Source organism: Erythrolamprus reginae, chromosome 4 (assembly GCF_031021105.1).
Source record: "Erythrolamprus reginae isolate rEryReg1 chromosome 4, rEryReg1.hap1, whole genome shotgun sequence".
Lineage (NCBI taxonomy): Eukaryota > Metazoa > Chordata > Lepidosauria > Squamata > Dipsadidae > Erythrolamprus > Erythrolamprus reginae.
In genome coordinates this window covers 64,009,072-64,028,842 of record NC_091953.1, presented here as the reverse complement: position 1 = coordinate 64,028,842, position 19,771 = coordinate 64,009,072, and the positions used below count along the sequence as shown (strand labels likewise).

Sequence of the window (19,771 nt, the reverse complement as noted above, 5' to 3'; positions counted from 1 at the left end):
GAATCAGTATCCGGCGTATAAGACGACCCCCCACTTTGGAAAATATTTTCAGGGGTTAAAAAGTCGTCTTATACGCCGGAAAATACGGTATATATATATTCAATAAAAGCACCAAACTTTAAACAAAAAAACAGGAGAGAGAAATGCATAAGTGTTTATGTCATACGTACATATTCTAAAGTTAAGAACCTCAAGTTACTATCATGTTTCCCGAAAATAAGACCTATCCCAAAAATAAGACCTACTTAAGCATTTTTGCAACTGGCCAGCCAGCCATTCTGTCTGGTTGCTTGTGGTGCCTCCAATGCAAAATGAGGTGATGTGAGGGGGGAAGTAAAGCTGCCCCAAGTGCACACCAGCTTACTTCAGGGCCCCGACAGTGAGGTCATCCATGCACCAACATCTGCCTCAGGCAGCAACACCAGCAGCCATGTGCAGCACAAGCCCATGTGGTATCTGACCCACTTTTTGTTCCAGCACCGGAGCAGGAAGTCAAGCGATGCACCAGTGAGACAGCTATAAGGTGAGGGCATGGAGCTGTCCCACACGCCCTATAACAGTTTACCTCAGGGCCCCTACAGCCAGGCCATCCACACCACAACAACTGCCTCACCTTGTGGTGGCACCAACAGCCCCATCCAGCAAGAACTGTGTGGTCGCCAGCCCAGTTGTTCTGTTTGCTTGTGGCCACAACAGAGCAGGAGGCTGAGCAACACACTGTTGCCGTGATAATGATAATAATGATGATGATGATAATAATAATAATAATAATTATTATTATTATTATTATTAATTAGATTTGTATGCCATCCCTCTATGAGGACTCAGAGCAGCTCACAACAAATAATACATGAGATACAAATCCAATATTAAAAACAATTTTAAAACCCTTATAAAAGACAATCATACAGTTCAGACAAGCCATACATGAAATGGAACAACTAGGGGTATGTCAGTTTCCCCAAGCCTGGTGACAAAAGTGGGTTTTCAGAGGTTTGCGAAAGGTAAGGAGGGTGGGGGCAGTCCTGATCTCCAGGGGGAGTTGATATCAGAGAGCCGGGGCCACCACAGAGAAGGCTGTTCTCCTGGGTCCTGCCAGACGACATTGTTTTGTCAATGGGACCTGGAGAAGGGCAACTCTGTGGGACCTAATCGGTTGCTGGGATTCGTGCAGCAGAAGGTGGTCCCGAAGGTATTCTGGCCCGATGCCTTGTAGGGCTTTATAGGTCATAACCAACACTTTGAATTGTGACCCGAAACTGATCGGCAGCAGTTCAGGCCACGGAGTGTTGATGCAATGGAAGTCTGGAGGTGGGGCACTGAACATTAAGGAAGAAGGCAAGGGATATAATATGGGGCATAAAAGCATGGCTAGATCAAGTATGGATCTTGGGGAAAATAGACATGGAAAAAAGTAAAAGAAGTGACAGAAATTTGAATGAAAATAGAACTGCAGAAAGAGGAATTACAAGCCCTGCAGTTAGAAAAAAATTAAGGGGAAAGTGGAAGGAGTATTTTTATGATATGTAAGTGATAAATCTAAGTGTGCAACTGAAACAAATACTATAAATGTTAGTATCCAAGAAACAAATGATGGAAAGAATGTCATAATAGAATGTCATATGGCTCAGGGTGCAGATGCTTTACCTGGAGAAATATTAAAATACGGACATTGTTTGCTTTGGGACTTCTGTTACATGCGTCTGGATATTATATTTGTGTCTGATAATTGAAAGAATGATGTCACAGTTGTCCTTTGCAAAGATAAAAATAGCAAGAATGAATACAGAAATTAAAGGGATGTAATTACAGTAAGCATCTCTAGGCAGGTTTTTGACAGAATTCTGATCAAACGATATGAAAGATGACAGAGAGAAAATAGGAGATGAAGTGTGACTTTATGCAAGTCAGCAAGTGTTTGAGCTTCCAAGAAGCTAATATTCAACAGCTACTATAATACTAATTATCCCAAAAGTAGCATGATTGGTGTGTGTGGGTGTGTGGGTTAACACAATTAAATTAAAAATGGCTTCTGTGATGGTTTACCAACCATCATGTTATTTTGTTTAAATTTTTTTACATATCTGAGATACTAGTTAACATTTGTTATGTTTAAGCAGAGAACAGTGTGTTTTAGATATGATCTCAGAAATAACTTTCATTATAATGCAATTTTATATATAAATAAAACAAAAAGGAAGAAAAAGATGTGAAGTATTATATGTTTTCTAGATTCTGGTGATATTTATTTGCACTGTAGTGTAAAGGGGAAATGTGAGAACTTCTCAATGAGCTGAAATTTTGAAGCTTAGCCAACATAAGCCACTTAGCACCACAATGTTAACAGTGTTATCCCTGTGTTGAATGACCTTGAAAAATATTGCACTCCATTTTATTTTTTAGCAAAATTCTTCAATAATGGATTCTCCTAGTCTTCATTTATGTTACCAACCAGCCTTCTATCCTTCCGAGGTGGGTAAAATGAGGACCCGGATTGTGGGGGCAATATGCTGGCTCTGTTAAAAAGTGCTATTGCTAACATGTTATAAGCCGCCCTGAGTCTAAGGAGAAGGGCGGCATTAAAAAAAAATTGAATAAATAAATAAATAAAATAATGATAATATGTAATAAATAGAACTACACTTGATAAGCATGGATATTTTTCTAAATATTTAAAATACAGTGGTACCTCATGATACGAACTTAATTGGTTCCAGGAGGAGGTTCGTAAGGTGAAAAGTTCGTAAGATGAAACAATGTTTCCCATAGGAATCAATGTAAAAGCAAATAATGCGTGCAAATCCTTCAGGAAAATCCCAAACTTTAGAAGGGAGGCAAACAGAGGGCAGGGAGGAGCAGCTAAAGGGGGCGGGTGGAAGAAGCAAGGCTGGCTAAAGGGTGAGTGGGAAGGAAGAAAGGCAAGGGGGGCGCCCCTCCCTTTTCTTTCTTTAAAAGACACCGTTTCAGTGCCTCTTCAAGCAAGCTGTTCTCTGCAAAATCTTTCCTCCTCCAAGCCGCCCCTCCCTTTTCTTTCTTCAAAAGACACCCTTTCAGTGCCTTTGCAAGCACGTTGTTCTCTGCAAACTCTTTCCCCCTCGAAGCCACCCCTCCCTTTTCTTTCTTCAAAAAAGGGGGAAAAAAGAAACCCCTTCATCCCAGCAGCAGCTGCTTGGGTTTAAGGTGAAAATAGTTCGGAAGAAGAGGCAAAAAAATCTTAAACACCGGGTTCGTATCTTGAAAAGTTCGTTAGAAGAGGCGTTCGTAAGATGAGGTACCACTGTACTTAGAATCAAGTCAATCCATTAAAGAAAAAAAAATCCAACAGCCATCAACACAGATGTGGGTTCCTCCTGGTTTGGTCCGTTTTGCTGGAACTGATAGCAACCCACTGGTGATGTCACAATGATGTCACAGAACTGATTCTTTTGGTGCTTATCCGTGGATGCAACCATCACATTTGGGGGATTTTTTTTTTCCTGTGCATGTGCATAAGTCGAGTTTCCAGCACTGTGCATGCGCTGCCTTCCTATCCGCCCATCGCTGACTGACTTGCTTGCTTGCCCCACCCCTCTGCACCATACTTGCCCGTCTGCCTACCTGCCTACTGCTCACTGGCTTGCTGGTTCGCTGATCAACCCGCCTCTGAGAGCCCAATATATACCATGATCATCACATGTTCTGGCCTCTTGCCTTCACATCCTCACTTCCTGATTTGCCTACTTGAATTACTGCTGCCTCCTCCTGTGGCTGCCTAAAGGTAAGTAAGCCTACAGCTGCAGGCGTGGATGATAGGGGGTGGGAAGAAACTACCAAAACTAGCCCTGGGCTTCACGGTCTAGGCCTGGGGACTGGTTGAGGCCTTCCTAACAAAACTGCAGTTGATTGGATAAAAGGCCTAGATATTAATATTTAGAACAGCAATTCCATTTTTATGTACCAATGCATTTCAAAATATAACCTACAACTTGTTAACATATTTTTCAGAGTACAAGTTGCACCTTTTTACTTCCAAAAAGAGGGTGAAACATTGGGTGCATCTTATACACCGAAAAATATGGTATATATTCTTTGATTTCTCATATTTTACAAAATTGAGCACATATTTCCATCATACCTTTATCATAATATTACAAGCACCTTTTATATATTTTACTGCTATCATGTACTCTATGCCATATCCTAAATAAATAAACACAAAAAGCAAATAAAAGCCAAATTACATATTATTATTTTGAGATTAAGGTAATTGGATTTATTTTCTGCCAATCATGTTAAACTGCATCTCCTTTCTTTAATTTGTAAAGGTTTTTCTTTTTTCAGTATTATATTTATTTATTTATTTATTTATTGTTTATTTAAGATATTTATATAGCCTCCTATCTTTCAGCCAATTCTGGGTAGCTCCTGACCACAATTATATGCTAATTACTGTTGTAAAACTTTGCAGCTTTAGCTCTGTTTTTTTTTAAATCTATACATACAAATATTACAGACTGGCTAAACAACTTTTTTCTTGTGTTTAATTATCTTCTGTCAAACCTGCCTGTTATTTACAATTGCCATACCATGTAACAGAATTCCATAGTAACAGAATTCCATCTAGTACAGTAGTGAAAACTTTTAAGTTTATTTCTACAGCATAGTAAAGAGATGCGTATACAGTAGTCCCTCGCTATACCGCGCTTCACCTACTGCGGCTTCACTTCATCGCGGGTTTTCAAGAAATATTAATGAGAAAAATCATTCGCGGATCTTCACTGGTTCGCGGGTTTCTGAGGAAGTCGATCGGCAGATTTAAACAGCCCGCCGAACTCAATCGGCAGGTTTTTTTAAAAAAAAAAAAATCTAAAATGGTAAATACTGTATTTAAATACTGTATCTAAAATAAATACTGTGTGGGAAGGGTTTATAAACACTTAAAACAATGAAAACTTACCAAACAATTACAATATAAATACTTAAATAAGTACTATCAGTCGATAAATTCCCCATCGCGGATTTTACCTATCGCGGTCGGGTCTGGAACGTAACACCAGCGATAGGTGAGGGGCTACTGTATACCTATTGGCTATGCAAAATGCTCCAAAACTCTTTTAGGATGGTTTGGGGCTGCAAACCTGTGCATATTTATTTGATTATAAAACCAATTCAACTGAACATATTTTCCTTATAAACTGATTTGTCCTGATGGGTTGCTAATCTATCCATGTGTTTTAAATAAAAAAACTGAAGCAAATAAACATACACTTGGCAAGAGAAGGAAAATAACTAAAAACGACCCACTTGGACAGGGAGATAAATTCTTAAAAATAATCTTTTATCAGTGAGAGAGAGAGAAAAATGATGAATATGTCCTCTCCCTCTTCTATATCCCAATGTTTCTGGATAGGAAAACTCGTAACATAATTCCAGTAAGACAAAAACATTTGTTCAGATGTAATTAGGATTAGGGGTGTAGTGATTTAAAGCATCAGTGTAGAAACTGAGAAACAGTGAGTTCTAGTGTCAGACGCAGAGCCAGCTATAGAGGCAATGGCAAACCACTTCTGCAAAACCTCCACAAGAAATCAGTGGGGTAGACAGTGGCTCAAAGCATGTGTCTATGCATGTGTGCACGCCCACCCACACACCCACACATCTCCCAAGAGAGGGAAAAATCCTCTGAGGATCAGATATGCTCATATGCCGAGTAATAATAGTTTTCCATTCTTTATTGTTAGAAATGTTGAATTCTAACAAGGATTCGCTGATTATAATTGCAGTATTCTTTATCTTTATAGATCAGAACTGGCTTCGAAAAATCTGGGCGATACAGTGTCTCCCTTATGAAACAGGGTAAATCCTCTTTAATGCCTTACACTTGTTTTTTTTTTTTTTTTTTAAAACATGGTTTTAAAACTATAATTCCAACAGTCTTTCTTAATGTCCTTGCTTATGACCTGAAAAAACATGCTAAGATAATTAAATGAATAATTAAAACAATACAGTCCTTATTTTAAAAACAACTTTTAAAGTTCAACAGCAGAACTTTATCTCATGTTAATTCTTTTCCTTTTATTTGCTGCCTTCTCTGCAGCATTTCAAAACAGGCCTTGCTGTTTATCACACCATAATGTATGGGTGTCAAACTTGTGTCATCACATTGTTGTCACATGACATATTGTGATGTTTTCCCCCGTCTTGGAGCTGAGGTGGGCATGGCCTGCACTTGATGCATCTGGTTCACAGGTTGCCAGTTTGACATTGACACCCCTGCCTTAATGGATGACACAAAACATTAAGTTATCTTTTTGACAGGGTAACACTACACCCAAGTTTGTGGGGGGAAGTAAGAAATTATATGCAAAGGAAATTAAAGGCAGGGTATATGAAAAAAGAAAAAAGAACTGTAAATACATTTAGTTAACAGAATGCGCTATAGCTATTCATACTTGTCTGTCTTTGCATTACCATACTTGGTTCCATCACTTTGGTACCTTTATTCATTGCTTTTAATTCTTGTTGTCTCCATCTTTTATTTATTTATTTTATTTTATTTATTTATTAGATTTGTATGCCACCCCTCTCCGAAGACTCGGGGCGGCTAACAACAATAAAGAAAACAATGTAACAAATCTAATGTTAAAAAGCAATCTAAAAAAACCCAATTTAAAAGACCACTCATACATACAAGCATACCATGTATAAATTCTATAAGCCTAGGGGGAAGGGAAAAACTTTCAATTCCCCCATGCCTGACGACAGAGGTGGGTTTTAAGGAGCTTGCAAAAGGCAAGGAGGATGGGGGCAACTCTGATATCTGGGGGGAGCTGGTTCCAGAGGGTCGGGGCCGCCACAGAGAAGGCTCTTCTCTTGGGTCCCGCCAAATGACATTGTTTAGTCGACGGGACCCGGATAAGGCCAACTCTGTGGGACCTAACCGGTCGCTGGGATTCGTGCGGCAGAAGGCGGTCCTGGAGATATTCTGGTCCGATGCCATGAAGGGCTTTATAGGTCATAACCAACACTTTGAATTGTGACCGGAAATTGTGACCGGAAATGCAGACTGCGGAGTGTTGGTGTAACATGGGCATGCCTTGGGAAGCCCATGATTGCTCTCGCAGCTGCATTCTGCACGATCTGAAGTTTCCGAACACTTTTCAAAGGTCGCCCCATGTAGAGAGCATTAAAGTAGTCGAACCTCGAGGTGATGAGGGCATGAGTGATAGGGCCGCAACTGGTGCACCAGGCAAACCTGGGCAAACGGCCCTCTCGCCACAGCTGAAAGATGTTTCTCTAATGTGAGCTGTGGATCAAGGAGGACGCCCAAGATGCGGACCCTCTCCACATGTCCATTACATCCTTGATATATTCTTTTTCATGAATATATTATTTTTCAGTTCAGTCCTCATTCTTTCTCTGCGTCCAAACACAGAACTTCTTTCATAGTACTGTAATCATTTGCTTTTGTATTAAATATGTAGGTTATATTCATTCATACATATTTATACATTGCCTGGATCCATTTCTTCTGGTTTTACTACACACACTTGCTTTACTATATAAACATTAGTTCCTTACAATAGATCACATACCATTCACTGTCTTTCTTCACCCCAGTATTTTCCCTTCTTCCAAATGTTCTATTCATGTTTTTAGTAAACCTTCCACTAAGGAATACAAAATAATATTGTTTCAATTTTTACCCATCATGCAGTCTTGCTGCTTTGCTAATTATTGGAGTCCACAGCTAACAGTGTGACATTTTTTGCAAAGAAAAGTACAGTGCTACCTTTACCTAAGAACGCCTCTACTTAAGAACTTTTCTAGATAAGAACCGGGTGTTCAAGATTTTTTTGCCTCTTCTCAAGAACCATTTTCCACTTACAAACGAGCCTCAAAAACTTAACCGGAAAAGGCAGGGAGCAGCCTCCTTGGGGCCTCCCTAGGAATCTCCTGGGAGGAAACGGGGCCGGAAAAGGCAGGGAAAAGCCTATGTGGGGCGTCTGTAGGAATCTCCTGGGAGGAAACAGTGCCGGAAAAGGTGGGGAGAAGCCTCTGTGGGGCCTCTCTAGGAATCTCCTGGGAGGAAATGGCCTCTAGCCTCCCTGTGGTTTCCCCAATTGCACACATTATTTGCTTTTACATTGATCCCTATGGGGAAAATTGCTTCTTCTTACAAACTTTTCTACTTAAGAACCTGGTCACGGAACGAATTAAGTTCATAAGTAAAGGTACCACTGTACAGGCAAAATCAATACAGTAGTACCTCTAGATACGAGTTTAATTCGTTCCAGAACGGAGCTCGTATGTCGAACAACTCGTATCTGGAACAAATGGCTTTAGACTTTGTTTTTCCCCTTCGAGATAACCAGAAGCAAGGATTCTTGCACCACCTAGTGGACGCTCGGCTCATATCCTGAATTTGAGCTCGGGTGTCGAAAAGAAATTTCGCTCCCCTCGTGGCTCGTAACTTGGAATACTCGCATGTGGAGCAGCTCGTATCTAGAGGTACTACTGTATAGCTATAATATTAGGACAAGCATCTCTTTTTAGTTACCTCTAAACCTATTCCAAGGAGGTTTCTGTTAACATTGCTGTTCAATGTTAAACATTTGGGTTATTATTTATTCTTAAAGTATGATTTACACTATGTCTATTGTATGGTATTTTTTATCACATCTAGCAATCAACATTCAACTGCTCCAAATGTAATTGACACTTATTTACTCAATTGCATACTTTCTCTAAATAGCAATAGCATGTATGTGTGCTTTACAGCCCTCTCTAAGTGGTTTACAGAGTCAGCATATTGCCCCCAACAATCTGGGTCCTCATTTTGCCAACCTCAGAAGGATGGAAGGTTGAGTCAATCTTGAGCCAGTGGCCTGCTGGCAGTTGGTTGGCGGTAGGCACAATTAACGAGCAATACTGTATTCTAACCACTGCTCCATCATAGCAAACATACTGTACAGTTTGTTATATTCAAACATTTCTCATTAAGAGCAAAAATCTGGGCTACATCTTGCCTGACTTAAAGTCAAAATGTTGTTCTAAATTTTGTTCATTGTGATCCTTTTGTCAGATTTTTGTTACATCCCATTCCAGGCACATATAACAAATTAACTATCGTTTTGCATTTATTCGTGTTATTTTCCCCTTTGTAGAAAATAAAAATAATAACATTCTTTCAAATGTCAAGTGTAGCTGTAATTTTTACATAAATATTCAAAATGTCTTAACATTTTATAAACAAATCACATCCATATTTTAATACTTCTCACTATCACAATCTCTGTACCAATTTTTACAATATTCCCAGCATTTATAAGTTCTTTTTCATCTAGTTTTGAATACTAATGTTTCAACTCCAAACTTTAAGAGATCACTATCATTGCCACAGCAAACATTAAAATACTCTTCTGTGCATTTCCTCATTTCTGTTTCATTTTGAAAAATTTCTATATTTTTTAAAAAATAAACTTTTTAAATTTTCACTCTGCTGCAAAAGTTTTCTCTTGCTCGCTCTGCTTCCCAAACAATTTTTATTCCCATTAAAATTATTTTGCATTTTCTCTGCCTCCTTTAAACTTATCAATTCCTTGCTCTTTTGCCCTGCATCCTTGACAACTCTTTATCTCTTCGGTATACAGCTAAAGATAATTCTGTGATATGCCTTTTTTTTCTCATCTGCTGTCTCTTGAATTTCTTTTCACTTTTACATACTTCCAATTACTGTAATTCCACAATTTTGTGTGATGCTTCATGAGATATTTTTTCCTACTCCAAGCAGCTTCCACATCATCTTAAATTCATTGTTATTCATATTGTTGAGATATTAATTCAATTTCTAAAAATTTGTCTTCCTGCAGATCCACCTTCACTGGGTTTTCCCCCCCTTCTCTGCTATACTCATGTTCCCCCAAATCTACTCTTGCCACTGTAAAATTGCTGTCTCTGCATTCAGATTACATTTTTTTGAAAACAAATCCATTGTGTTTTTAGATTCATTCCTGTGCATGTAGAAGAAAAAAGAGGCATCTGCTCAAAACACGTAGATTTGGAAGAAACTAACCTTTTTCTAAGGTGTGTCAAGTATGGAATAGCCTAAGAACCTTTCAGACTTGATCACATCAGCTTTCCCATATCCATGTTACATGTGTGAGCAGCCACTCTCAATCTGGTGCCCTACTCATAAATTGGATTATAGACAGCATAGCTTCTTGACAAGCTTATTATCAGGGAGGGGAAAAACCTGTTTCAACCAATTCTACATCTGTCCACCAGATGTCAGTATAAATCTGAAAAAGACATAACAGCATTTTAAAAAAATGTATTTCTTTTAAAATAAACTTAAATATAAATAAATGATTAAAATTTCTAGGGAAGATTCAGAAAAAGAATTAAATTTAAACACTTCTAACATTTCATTTTATGAATGACAAAGAGTGTCTCAGAACCATAAAATTATTACTATTAGGGCCGTGGAGTTCCTGTGCTCAGGAATTCAAATGAAAGCAGATCCTCCATACAGTTATCTGGCAATCAGGAAAGAAGAACCCAACATGGCTCTGGGTAATGAGTTGCATCACCGATCTGCTAATTGTTGTTAGGAGGTGTGGTTTTTTTTAATAGCATTCAAATATATTGTGGGTTTCCTGCACTGCATTTTTGCTTGTTTGTATTATGTGTTTGAAACAATGAAAAACACTCTCCCCCTTTTTAAAAAATATCTTCTCATGTATTAGAAGTCTATAGTCATATCCTGCTGAGCCTTCTCAAGACCAGACATCCTCAATTCCATCAATATCTTTCTTGATAGGATTTACTATCTATCATCCTTGCTACCTTTCCATCCCCCTGTTACAGCCTCTCTCCGTCTTTCTTAATGGGAAGAATTATGTGTTTGCTTCTGTTAAACATCATTTCTACTTAGTCAAATTCTTGTCATATAATTTGATAAACCATGCTGAACCAAATTAAAAATTAATACTGGTAATTATGAAATGTTCTTTCTTTTATTCATTCATTTCTTTTAATATATATATATATGGGTGTATTTTCCAAGGTTGTACTTTGTATGGAACTACAGTAGCAATTTTTCATCACTGCAGCTAGCCCCAGGCAGCAGGAGATGTCTGGAGCTAGCTACAGTGTTGAAATATTGATTATACGTGTGTGGTAGGGACACAATGCAACATACGTGCGCACACACCTTGCCTTTTAGACTTGCATCCTGACAATGGATGTAGGTATATAAATCACATGGTTTGCACTATGCACTACAACATTGTGCTACATTCTTTATCATTTGCCCACCCCCAGGAACGCCTCTGGTAAATGATGCTCAATACATAGGTATCTCTGCCACTGAAAGACTGCAAAGCATAATCTTGTTATGGAATCAATCATCCTATATATCTAATCAAAGACTGACTAGCCAGCTCATGCCTTTACGTTACTTATATATCAGGTGTAGGCAGGAGGCTATTTTAATGCCTATTCTTGTGAAATACTTGATATAAATGAAAGGTTTATTAAGTATGAAAAAAACCCAAGGAATGCTATATATGTTCTCTATTATTTTCTTCATCAACATGAAATGAGGATAAGTGATTTGGTGTTTTTTTTTAATCCCTTCAAATCCCTCCCCCTCCAATTTGAAAGAAGAAAAATTATCACATTTTTTTCTCACCATTCCCCAAAACGAGCCTTTTTTTCACAAAAATGGGGTGGGCAAAGGGTTTGGGAAGCCTGCAGAGAGCTCTTGGGTGCTGAGGGATGCCAAAAATGGCCCCACTTTTGTGAAAAATGGGCCGTTTTCCACCCATTCTTTCGCAAAAATGGCATTTTGCCTTCCCCCAGCACTCAGGAATGCTCTGCAGGCTTCCCAGAGGACAGGGTTTCGTGACAGCCAGAAATAATAATAATAATATGGCTGTATTTGGAGGTATAAGACGCACCAAAATTTCCATGGGGAGAAGGTGAGTGTTATACTCTGAAAAATACTGTAATTAATTCTTCCAACACATTGGCAAACTGATAGATCTAATATGGCTCCAGACTGTTTTGTATGGTTCTTGTAATCACACTACTGAAACAACAATGGCATAAATTAAGGAAAACAAGCAAGTAAAACAAAATCCAGTATACTAAAACATCAAGTAGGATTGTCATATGTAATTAAATGAAACTATCAATTCAGTCGGCAAAAAGGATTGAGAGATGCTCCCTTGTGCCTCTAGAAATGGCATTGCAGCAGAGGCGGAGTAACGACACGGACACAAAGAGCTGGATTTAAAATGGGTCATTTTTATTAATTAAATTCGCATAATTTATTCATTAAATTAGCATAAATTTAACTATAACCCTAAACAAGGACCCGCAGGGTCAAACAATTGCTTCTGGGGCGGAAAATGACGTCAGAAAAACCTCCGGGGCAACTTATGGGTGTAGCTCCATGCTGACCCAGGTGAAGGGCCCCGCCCTCACTTGGATCTCTGCCATGCACCTGCATGTGGGAGGTCTCGCCGTCTAACCCCTACAAGGGGAAAGAAATGGGTGGGACCCAAAGACAGGTTCCCACCAATTGCTCAGGTCAGCTAGCCACCATGAGCCTTTGGAGAGAACCTGTCAATCATCCCCAAAGATGCCCAACGGAGAACACGCAGTTGCTAAACACCACCCAGTTTTCTGCCCCTAACCTGCCTACCCAAATGACCAAAGGTAAGCCAATTAGCCTAAGCAGGGTGCGAAGCACCCCCTAACCGCATGTCCATCACCGCAGTGTGGAATAGGCAAAAAAATGATCGCAGAAAATACCGAGACCACCGAAAATTCCTATTCGGCCCCCTAAGGGCGACCCACAGTGGCACACTGAAAGATAGGGAGGGCGGGTGGGTGTTCGCTCTGTCGTTGTCGGGCGAAAAGGAGGCCCCAAGCCTGCACAGCCCTTTTTATAGGGCTGGCAGGCTCCGCCCCCGACGACGTCATCGCCCATGGCCGATGTATCAGGAAATGGCCGAGATCTCGCGAAATCTCACGAGATCTTGGCCCCCAAGATGGCGGCTACGCCGGAGGGCCATGTCTCCCTGGCCCTGCAGCAAAACGGGCCGGGGAGTGAAGCACCGGCCAGGTATTACATCACTATGTTATTATTGCTATCCTGAGCCATTAAAAAAAGAATAAAATATGGCTGCTGACCAGCGAAAAGGTGCCAGGAAGATGTTCATTCCAGGATCAACCTATGGTGCAATTTTCTGGCCCCAGTGTTTTGAATTCATTCAAACCAGCTACCCCCCCTCCCTGGAACTTTCTCTGCCTAGACTTCTTTTCTGTCTCTCCCATGGCACAGATTCTGGCAACTGGATCACTGTTTTGTGTTTCAAAATTTTAGTCTCCTTCTATCTTGTGATTTAGTTTAAAGCCCATGAGACGACCATAGTAAGTTTTTTTTTCTCAAACATTTTTCTAAGTCTTAAAGATACGCCATCCATTCCTAACCAGAATTATTCTGGTAAGTGGTATAGAATAGGTCCATGAATCCAGTGTTTACTTGATAAGATCACCCCTTGAGCCAGAAGTTCACTTCCGGAATCCCACTTTCCTTTTTGCAGGCCATGGCCATTAGTAAATATAGATGAAAACATCACCTGTTCACCAAGCACTTTTGCCTCCTTATTGAGCTGCTCATAACCTTTCAATATTCTTTCCAGGCTTTCTGGCAGTATCATTTGTTCTAACACGAAGCAGAACAAAAGTAGATTTGATTAATCTACTCAGCTTCATATTCCATATTTTTCACTGGGAAACAATACATTTTTCTTGATATCATGGTAGATCTGAAGATTGCTGACTCGGGTCTTCTCAGCAGCAAATCAATTTATTTTTTATTATTTATTTATTATTTAGATTTGTATGCTGCCCCTCTCCGCAGACTCGGGGCGGCTCACAACAAAATGAAACAGTTCATAACAAATCTAAATTATAGTTTAAAAATATTTTAAAACCCCATTTACTAAACAAACATACATACAAACAAACATACCATTCATAAATTGTATATGCCCAGGGGAGATGTCTCAGTTCCCCCATGCCTGACGACAAAGGTGGGTTTTAAGGAGCTTACGAAAGGCAAGGAGAATAGGGGCAGTTCTAATCTCTGGGGGGAGTTGGTTCCAGAGGGCCGGGGCCGCCACAGAGAAGGCTCTTCCCCTGGGGCCCGCCAACCGACATTGTTTACTTGACGGGACCCGAGAAGGCCCACTCTGTGGGATCTAATCGGTCGCTGGGATTCATGCGGCCGTTTCTTTTCCTATTTTCCCTTTTGGCAGCCATTGGATTCCTCACTTCCAAGGAAGACGTAGCTTCTCTTTTCCCTGTTCCTGGAACATTAGGCAAAAATTCTTCTCCGGAAAGCTGTGAGTCACGTTGGTGAGGAGGGCCTAATTATGCAACTCCCAACAGTGGAACTGTCTTACAGTTTTCTTGGTCCACTGAGTTAAATGCTGCCAGCTCTCCTCCTCTGGAGTTTCTGTTTTCTTTATAGTAATCTCTTGTTCCATGTATTCATGTCCAGACACTTCTCATCTTCCCCAGTGCATCTCAGTGTAGCCAAACAAGTCTCCAGACTCTTCACTTCTGTTTTAGCAACACAGTGGTGGCAAGAATAGTTACAATTCTTTTCAGGCAGAAACCCAAACATGGCACATATTTTGCAGGTCACCCGCAGTATGTGTTTCCTTGTCCACGTCTGTGTGTCTCCTGGGAACTGTGTAACTCTGGGGAAGTCCTTTCTTTCCATCTAGTCTATCCTGCAAAACCATGGTGAAGCCAATCAGTTTGTTAAGTGTCACATGCCAAATTTAACCCATTTAAACTGTTAGAAGTTTCATTTCTTTAAATTGAAAAATCTAAATTGAAAAATAAATAGAATGCAGGCATGTCTTCTGAAAGTAGGCAAAGCAATTCCTTTTGGAGTTAACTACTTTGATCCTTATTTATTTTATTATTTATTTATTTATTCAATTTTTATGCCGCCCTTCTCCTTAGACTCAGGGTGGCTTACAACATGTTAGCAATAGAACTTTTTAACAGAGCCAGCATATTGCCCCCACAATCCGTGTCCTCATTTTACCCACCTTGGAAGGATGGAAGGCTGAGTCAACCTTGAGCCGGTGATAAGATTTGAACTGCTGACCTACAGGTCTACAGTCAGTTTCAGTGGCCTGCAGTACAGCACTCTACCTGCTGTTTCAAATTGTGAATTCCTACTTAAAAACTAGTATCTTTGTGCCCAATGAGACTTAGTTCAAGGTAGAAGATTATAATCTAATTCTCCTATTAAAATTAACAAATAATTATTATACTTTTAACTTTTAGTTTGATATGGTGACACATTTCTTTTTACCGATCAGATCATTATTACTTCCAGCTTGACAATTTCTTCTGGCTACTTTTCTAGGAATCACTATATTTGAAACTTTTGTAAGCCAACTGAGGTTATCTGCAATCTGACCTTTTTATCTACCTCTAGACATCCGGATGGTCTTGCACTGGCCAAGTCCTATGATAGAACTGCGTTTCTTTGCCTCAAAATTGTTGAAACCAATTTAATTTAAAAGCTATCCATAATTTCCATTGACAAATTACTCAAGACCCACCTTTGTCGCCAGGCATGGGGGAGTTAGGATATTCCTTCCCCTAGGCCATTACAAGTTATGTATGGTATGTTTGTGTGTATGTTTGGTTTTTATAATAAGGGTTTTTAGTTGTTTTATTAAATTGGATTGTTACATGTTGTTTTTTATCATTGTTGTTAGCTGCCCCGAGTCTGCGGAGAGGGGCGGCATACAAATCCAATAAATAAATGAATGAATGAATGAATGAATGAATGAATGAATGGTAAGAAACTAGTTCTAAATCAATTCTCTAAATACAATGCATCTTACATAGAGAAACCTAGGCAGCATAGACCATGGGTGTCAAACTCAAGGCGCAGTGCTTAAATCTGACCCGCCGAGCCGACCTGCAAATAGCAAAGGACTGGCCCACAGTGCCTCTGGCCACCAAAATGGGGCGTGGGTGGACCTCAGGCATCTCCTTCACCATGTTTTTGGCCTGGATGGCCTCTTGCAGCACCCTGCCGACCAAAGAAATTGGCTAGATTATTATTATGAAGCAGCATCCCTTATACTTATTTTCTGATCTTACCAATCATTTATTTTAATAAAAGCAGTGGTGCTGGTGGTTCAATTTCTTTTTATTATCGGTTATGTGGGGCATGTCTTGGTGGACGTGGTGTGGCTTGGTGGACATCACTTGGTGGGCGTGGCAGGGGAAGGATACTGTAAAATCTCCATTCCCACCAGTTGTGGGTTTTACAATCCGTTGCTACTGGTTTGCTCTTACATGCGTAATGCTTGCGTGCATGCACAGAAGCATCCCTAGTGGGTGGACATAGCCTCCTGCCGCTGCTACTGGTTCACAAAATTAGGCTGATCCGGGAGCAACCCACTGGTAATTCCCACTCCACTCCATGGAAAAGATACTGTAAAATCTCCATTCCCTCCCCACTCCAGGGGATGGATACTGCAAAATCCCCATTTCCTCCTGATCAGCTTGGACTCAGGAGGCAGATGGGGCAGGACCAGTCAGAGGTGATATTTACCGGTTCTCTGAACTATTCAAAATTTCCAATATTAGATCTCCAGAACTGGTCAGAACCTGCTGAATCTCACTTGTGAATAAAAGTTGGGGGTGTTTTCTGGAACCCTAAAAGAAAGATCATTACAACATAAGGAGGGTCCACTTCAGTGGTGGGCTACTAGCCGGAACGCTAAATGGTGCTCGCTGCCGCAGCTCCTAAGTCCTTGTGGGGTCAGCGCGATTTTGCTTCTGCACTTGTGGAGGTAGCAAAATCACGCATGGAGCCTCAGGTGCACCCATGTTTCGGTGAGGTTCTCTTGCTTCCATGCATGCCGAAACACGGGTGCACCTGTGGCTCTGTGTGCGATTTTGCTACCTCCACAGGTGCAGAAGCAAAATCTCGCTGGCCCCACAAGCAATTATGAGCCGCGGCGGTGAGCGCAATTGAGCGTTCCTGCTAGTAGCCCACCGCTGGGCCACTTATACCAGGATGTTGAATCAGTAGCCAATCACCAGATGCATTTAAGCTAACAACCAAAAGAGGGCAGTATCCTCTTGTGACTGGTTTAAAAATGTGCTGTTTAGGATTATGAAGGTTATGTATAGTTATGAAACTATCACTATTACTTACTGAGAATTTAGATTGTAAGATTACTTACAATCTAATTTAGATTGTAATAGATTTATTGCAATCTAAATTAGTGACATCTGATGGCAGAAAAGTTATTTGTTATCAATTATTTATGGTCTAAATGATTATTTTTATTAGTCCTATTCTGAATTTCAATGGATTTCTTTTAAAACATGAGATGGAAGAAAAAAAAAATTCTGTATCATATTCCTCTTACTTTGAATATTTTAGCCAGGATGCATATAAAGAAAATTCAATTCTATTTATTCAAACTTTCTCAAAGATAAATCAGACAAGAGAACAATGAAATATTGAGTCGGCCTTCTTCGGGTCCCGTCGACTAAACAATGTCATCTGGCGAGACCCAGAGGAAGAGCCTTCTCTGTGGTGGCTCCGACCCTCTGGAACCAGCTCCCCCCTGAGATTAGGATTGCCCCCACCCTCCCTGCCTTTCGTAAACTCCTTAAAACCCACCTCTGCCATCAGGCATTGGGGAACTAAAACATCTCCCCCTTGCCTATGTTGTTTTGCCGTTTGATTGATTGTGTGCTTGTTTTTATATATATTGGGATTGTTTTATGAATTTCTTAACTTAAAATTGTAATTGGATTGGTGGGCATTGGATTTCGTCACTATGTACTGTTTTTACTATTGTTGTGAGCCGTCCCGAGTTTGCGGAGAGGGGCGGCATATAAATCCAATAAATCTAATCTAATCTAATTTCCAATTTCTCAGAACAGTTATCTTGATTCAGCTTCAATGTACAACACTTTTAAGCCTCTTTTCTCTCTCTCTCTCCCCCCTCTCTCTGTATGTGTGTATGTGTGTATGTATGTGTGTGTGTGTGTATGAGTGATAATACCTTTGACCTAATTTTAGAGTTAAGGAAAGACTTAAAGAGTTTCTTTTTCTCAGACCATCTGCCAGTTGGCCCTCCTCTGATTGGTAGGCTTTGATCATCTTTGTTGTTGAAATTTCAGTGCTACAGAGGACAACACTGAGAAAAAAGTATCATATTCACTGACACTTCAGTTTATAGCAAAGCGGAACCTCGAACAATAGGAAAGCAAAGATTGTCATAGAAGTTGAGAGCTATGGGTGGAGGCAGGAAATCCTAGGGATTTCATTTGTTGGCAACTTTTGGGGAAGCTAAGCAAGTCCTTGTTTATGTATAGGCATCCCTAAAAGGGTGCCATTCCATTGTTTTAACTGACAAGATGTTAAGATTTAGTAAATGTTGAAAACTAAATTTGAGTAAAGCGGTGAAATCATCAAGCAAGTCTAGGGCTATTCCAGGTGCATAGAGTGGGGAAGTCCATTGATGAGATGGAACATGGGAGGGTTTTTGATCGAGGATGTTTCTCACCTGGGTATTATGTCACAGTTAGGGCTCTCCCTGGGCTGTAGTAAGAGCAGGTGAGTGATTTGTCTACCCTTCGATTTAGATGGGATTGCAGGGGGCTTTCTTGGATGCAATGAAGATCAATTTGGGTCATAGAGGATTAAACAGAGAAGAGGAGTTTGACCATGGTCATATCCCAAAGCAGTGATTCAGGCTCTTTCCCCTCGCTCCACCAGAGTTTTATCCTCTGACATTCCCATTGTGTCATCCGCATTGTTTAGTGGATGATCCTTAACACTTTTCATCATCTTCTAGTCTTCAGCACAGTTATTTGGATTGTGCCCTACATTGCTTTGTGGGCTTTGGACCACTTTGAACTTTAAAATATAAACACTACCTTGTCCAGACTTTCGTGGCCCTAAAACTTATGATCCATTTTCAGCATCCATTTGCTGTCTACCCTATTTGAGTTGCCATACATTTTGCATTCCAGTTCCTCCTTCAGAGTCTGATACCTTTTGAGGCACCCTCCTTTATGCTATTTCAAACTAATAGTCCTTCCTTCCATCTGCTGTGAGAAGCTATTTATGCAAATTTAGATTGCATCAGATTTCAGCTTCTTTTAATCAAAAATAATACAAACCACCCCCAAAATATATCTTTGGTTAGAGCAGTGTTTCTCAACCTTGCAACTTGTGTAGAATTCTGAAAACTGAAGTCCATACATCTTAAAATTTGCAATGTTGAGAAATACTGAGTTAAAGCATGGATAATGTAATATGATGCGATGCCATGCCATGCCATGCCATGCAATGCAATGCAATGCCATGCAATGCAATGCAATGCAATATAATAATAACATAATATAAAATAAGCCAGCAGTGAGATATAGCAATAATTAATGCATGACACTTTTCCTTGGAAAGAGATTTGCTGTACAGTGATACCTCGTCTTACAAACTTAATTGGTTCCGGGATGAGGTTCTTAAGGTGAAAAGTTTGTAAGATGAAACAATGTTTCCCATAGGAATCAATGGAAAAACGATGAATGCGTGCAAGGCCAAAATTCACCCCTTTTGCCAGCCGAAGCGCCCGTTTTTGTGCTGCTGGGATTCCCCTGAGGCTCCCCTCCATGGGAAACCCCACCTCCGGACTTCTGAGTTTTTGCGATG

General features: G+C 40.2%; 1 long non-coding RNA gene across 3 annotated transcripts in view; it reads left to right on the top strand.

The window, feature by feature from the left end:
- Positions 1-19,771, top strand: part of LOC139166648 (uncharacterized) — a 42,805-nt gene that overhangs the window by 10,825 nt on the left and 12,209 nt on the right. For 2 of the 3 annotated variants that reach the window (XR_011559006.1, XR_011559004.1), the window contains exon 2: positions 5,781-5,835. This is a non-coding gene — a long non-coding RNA (uncharacterized lncRNA). Of the gene's footprint in view, positions 1-2,403; positions 2,473-5,780; positions 5,836-19,771 lie in introns of all 3 variants that reach the window. The other variant, XR_011559005.1, reaches the window with a different exon arrangement.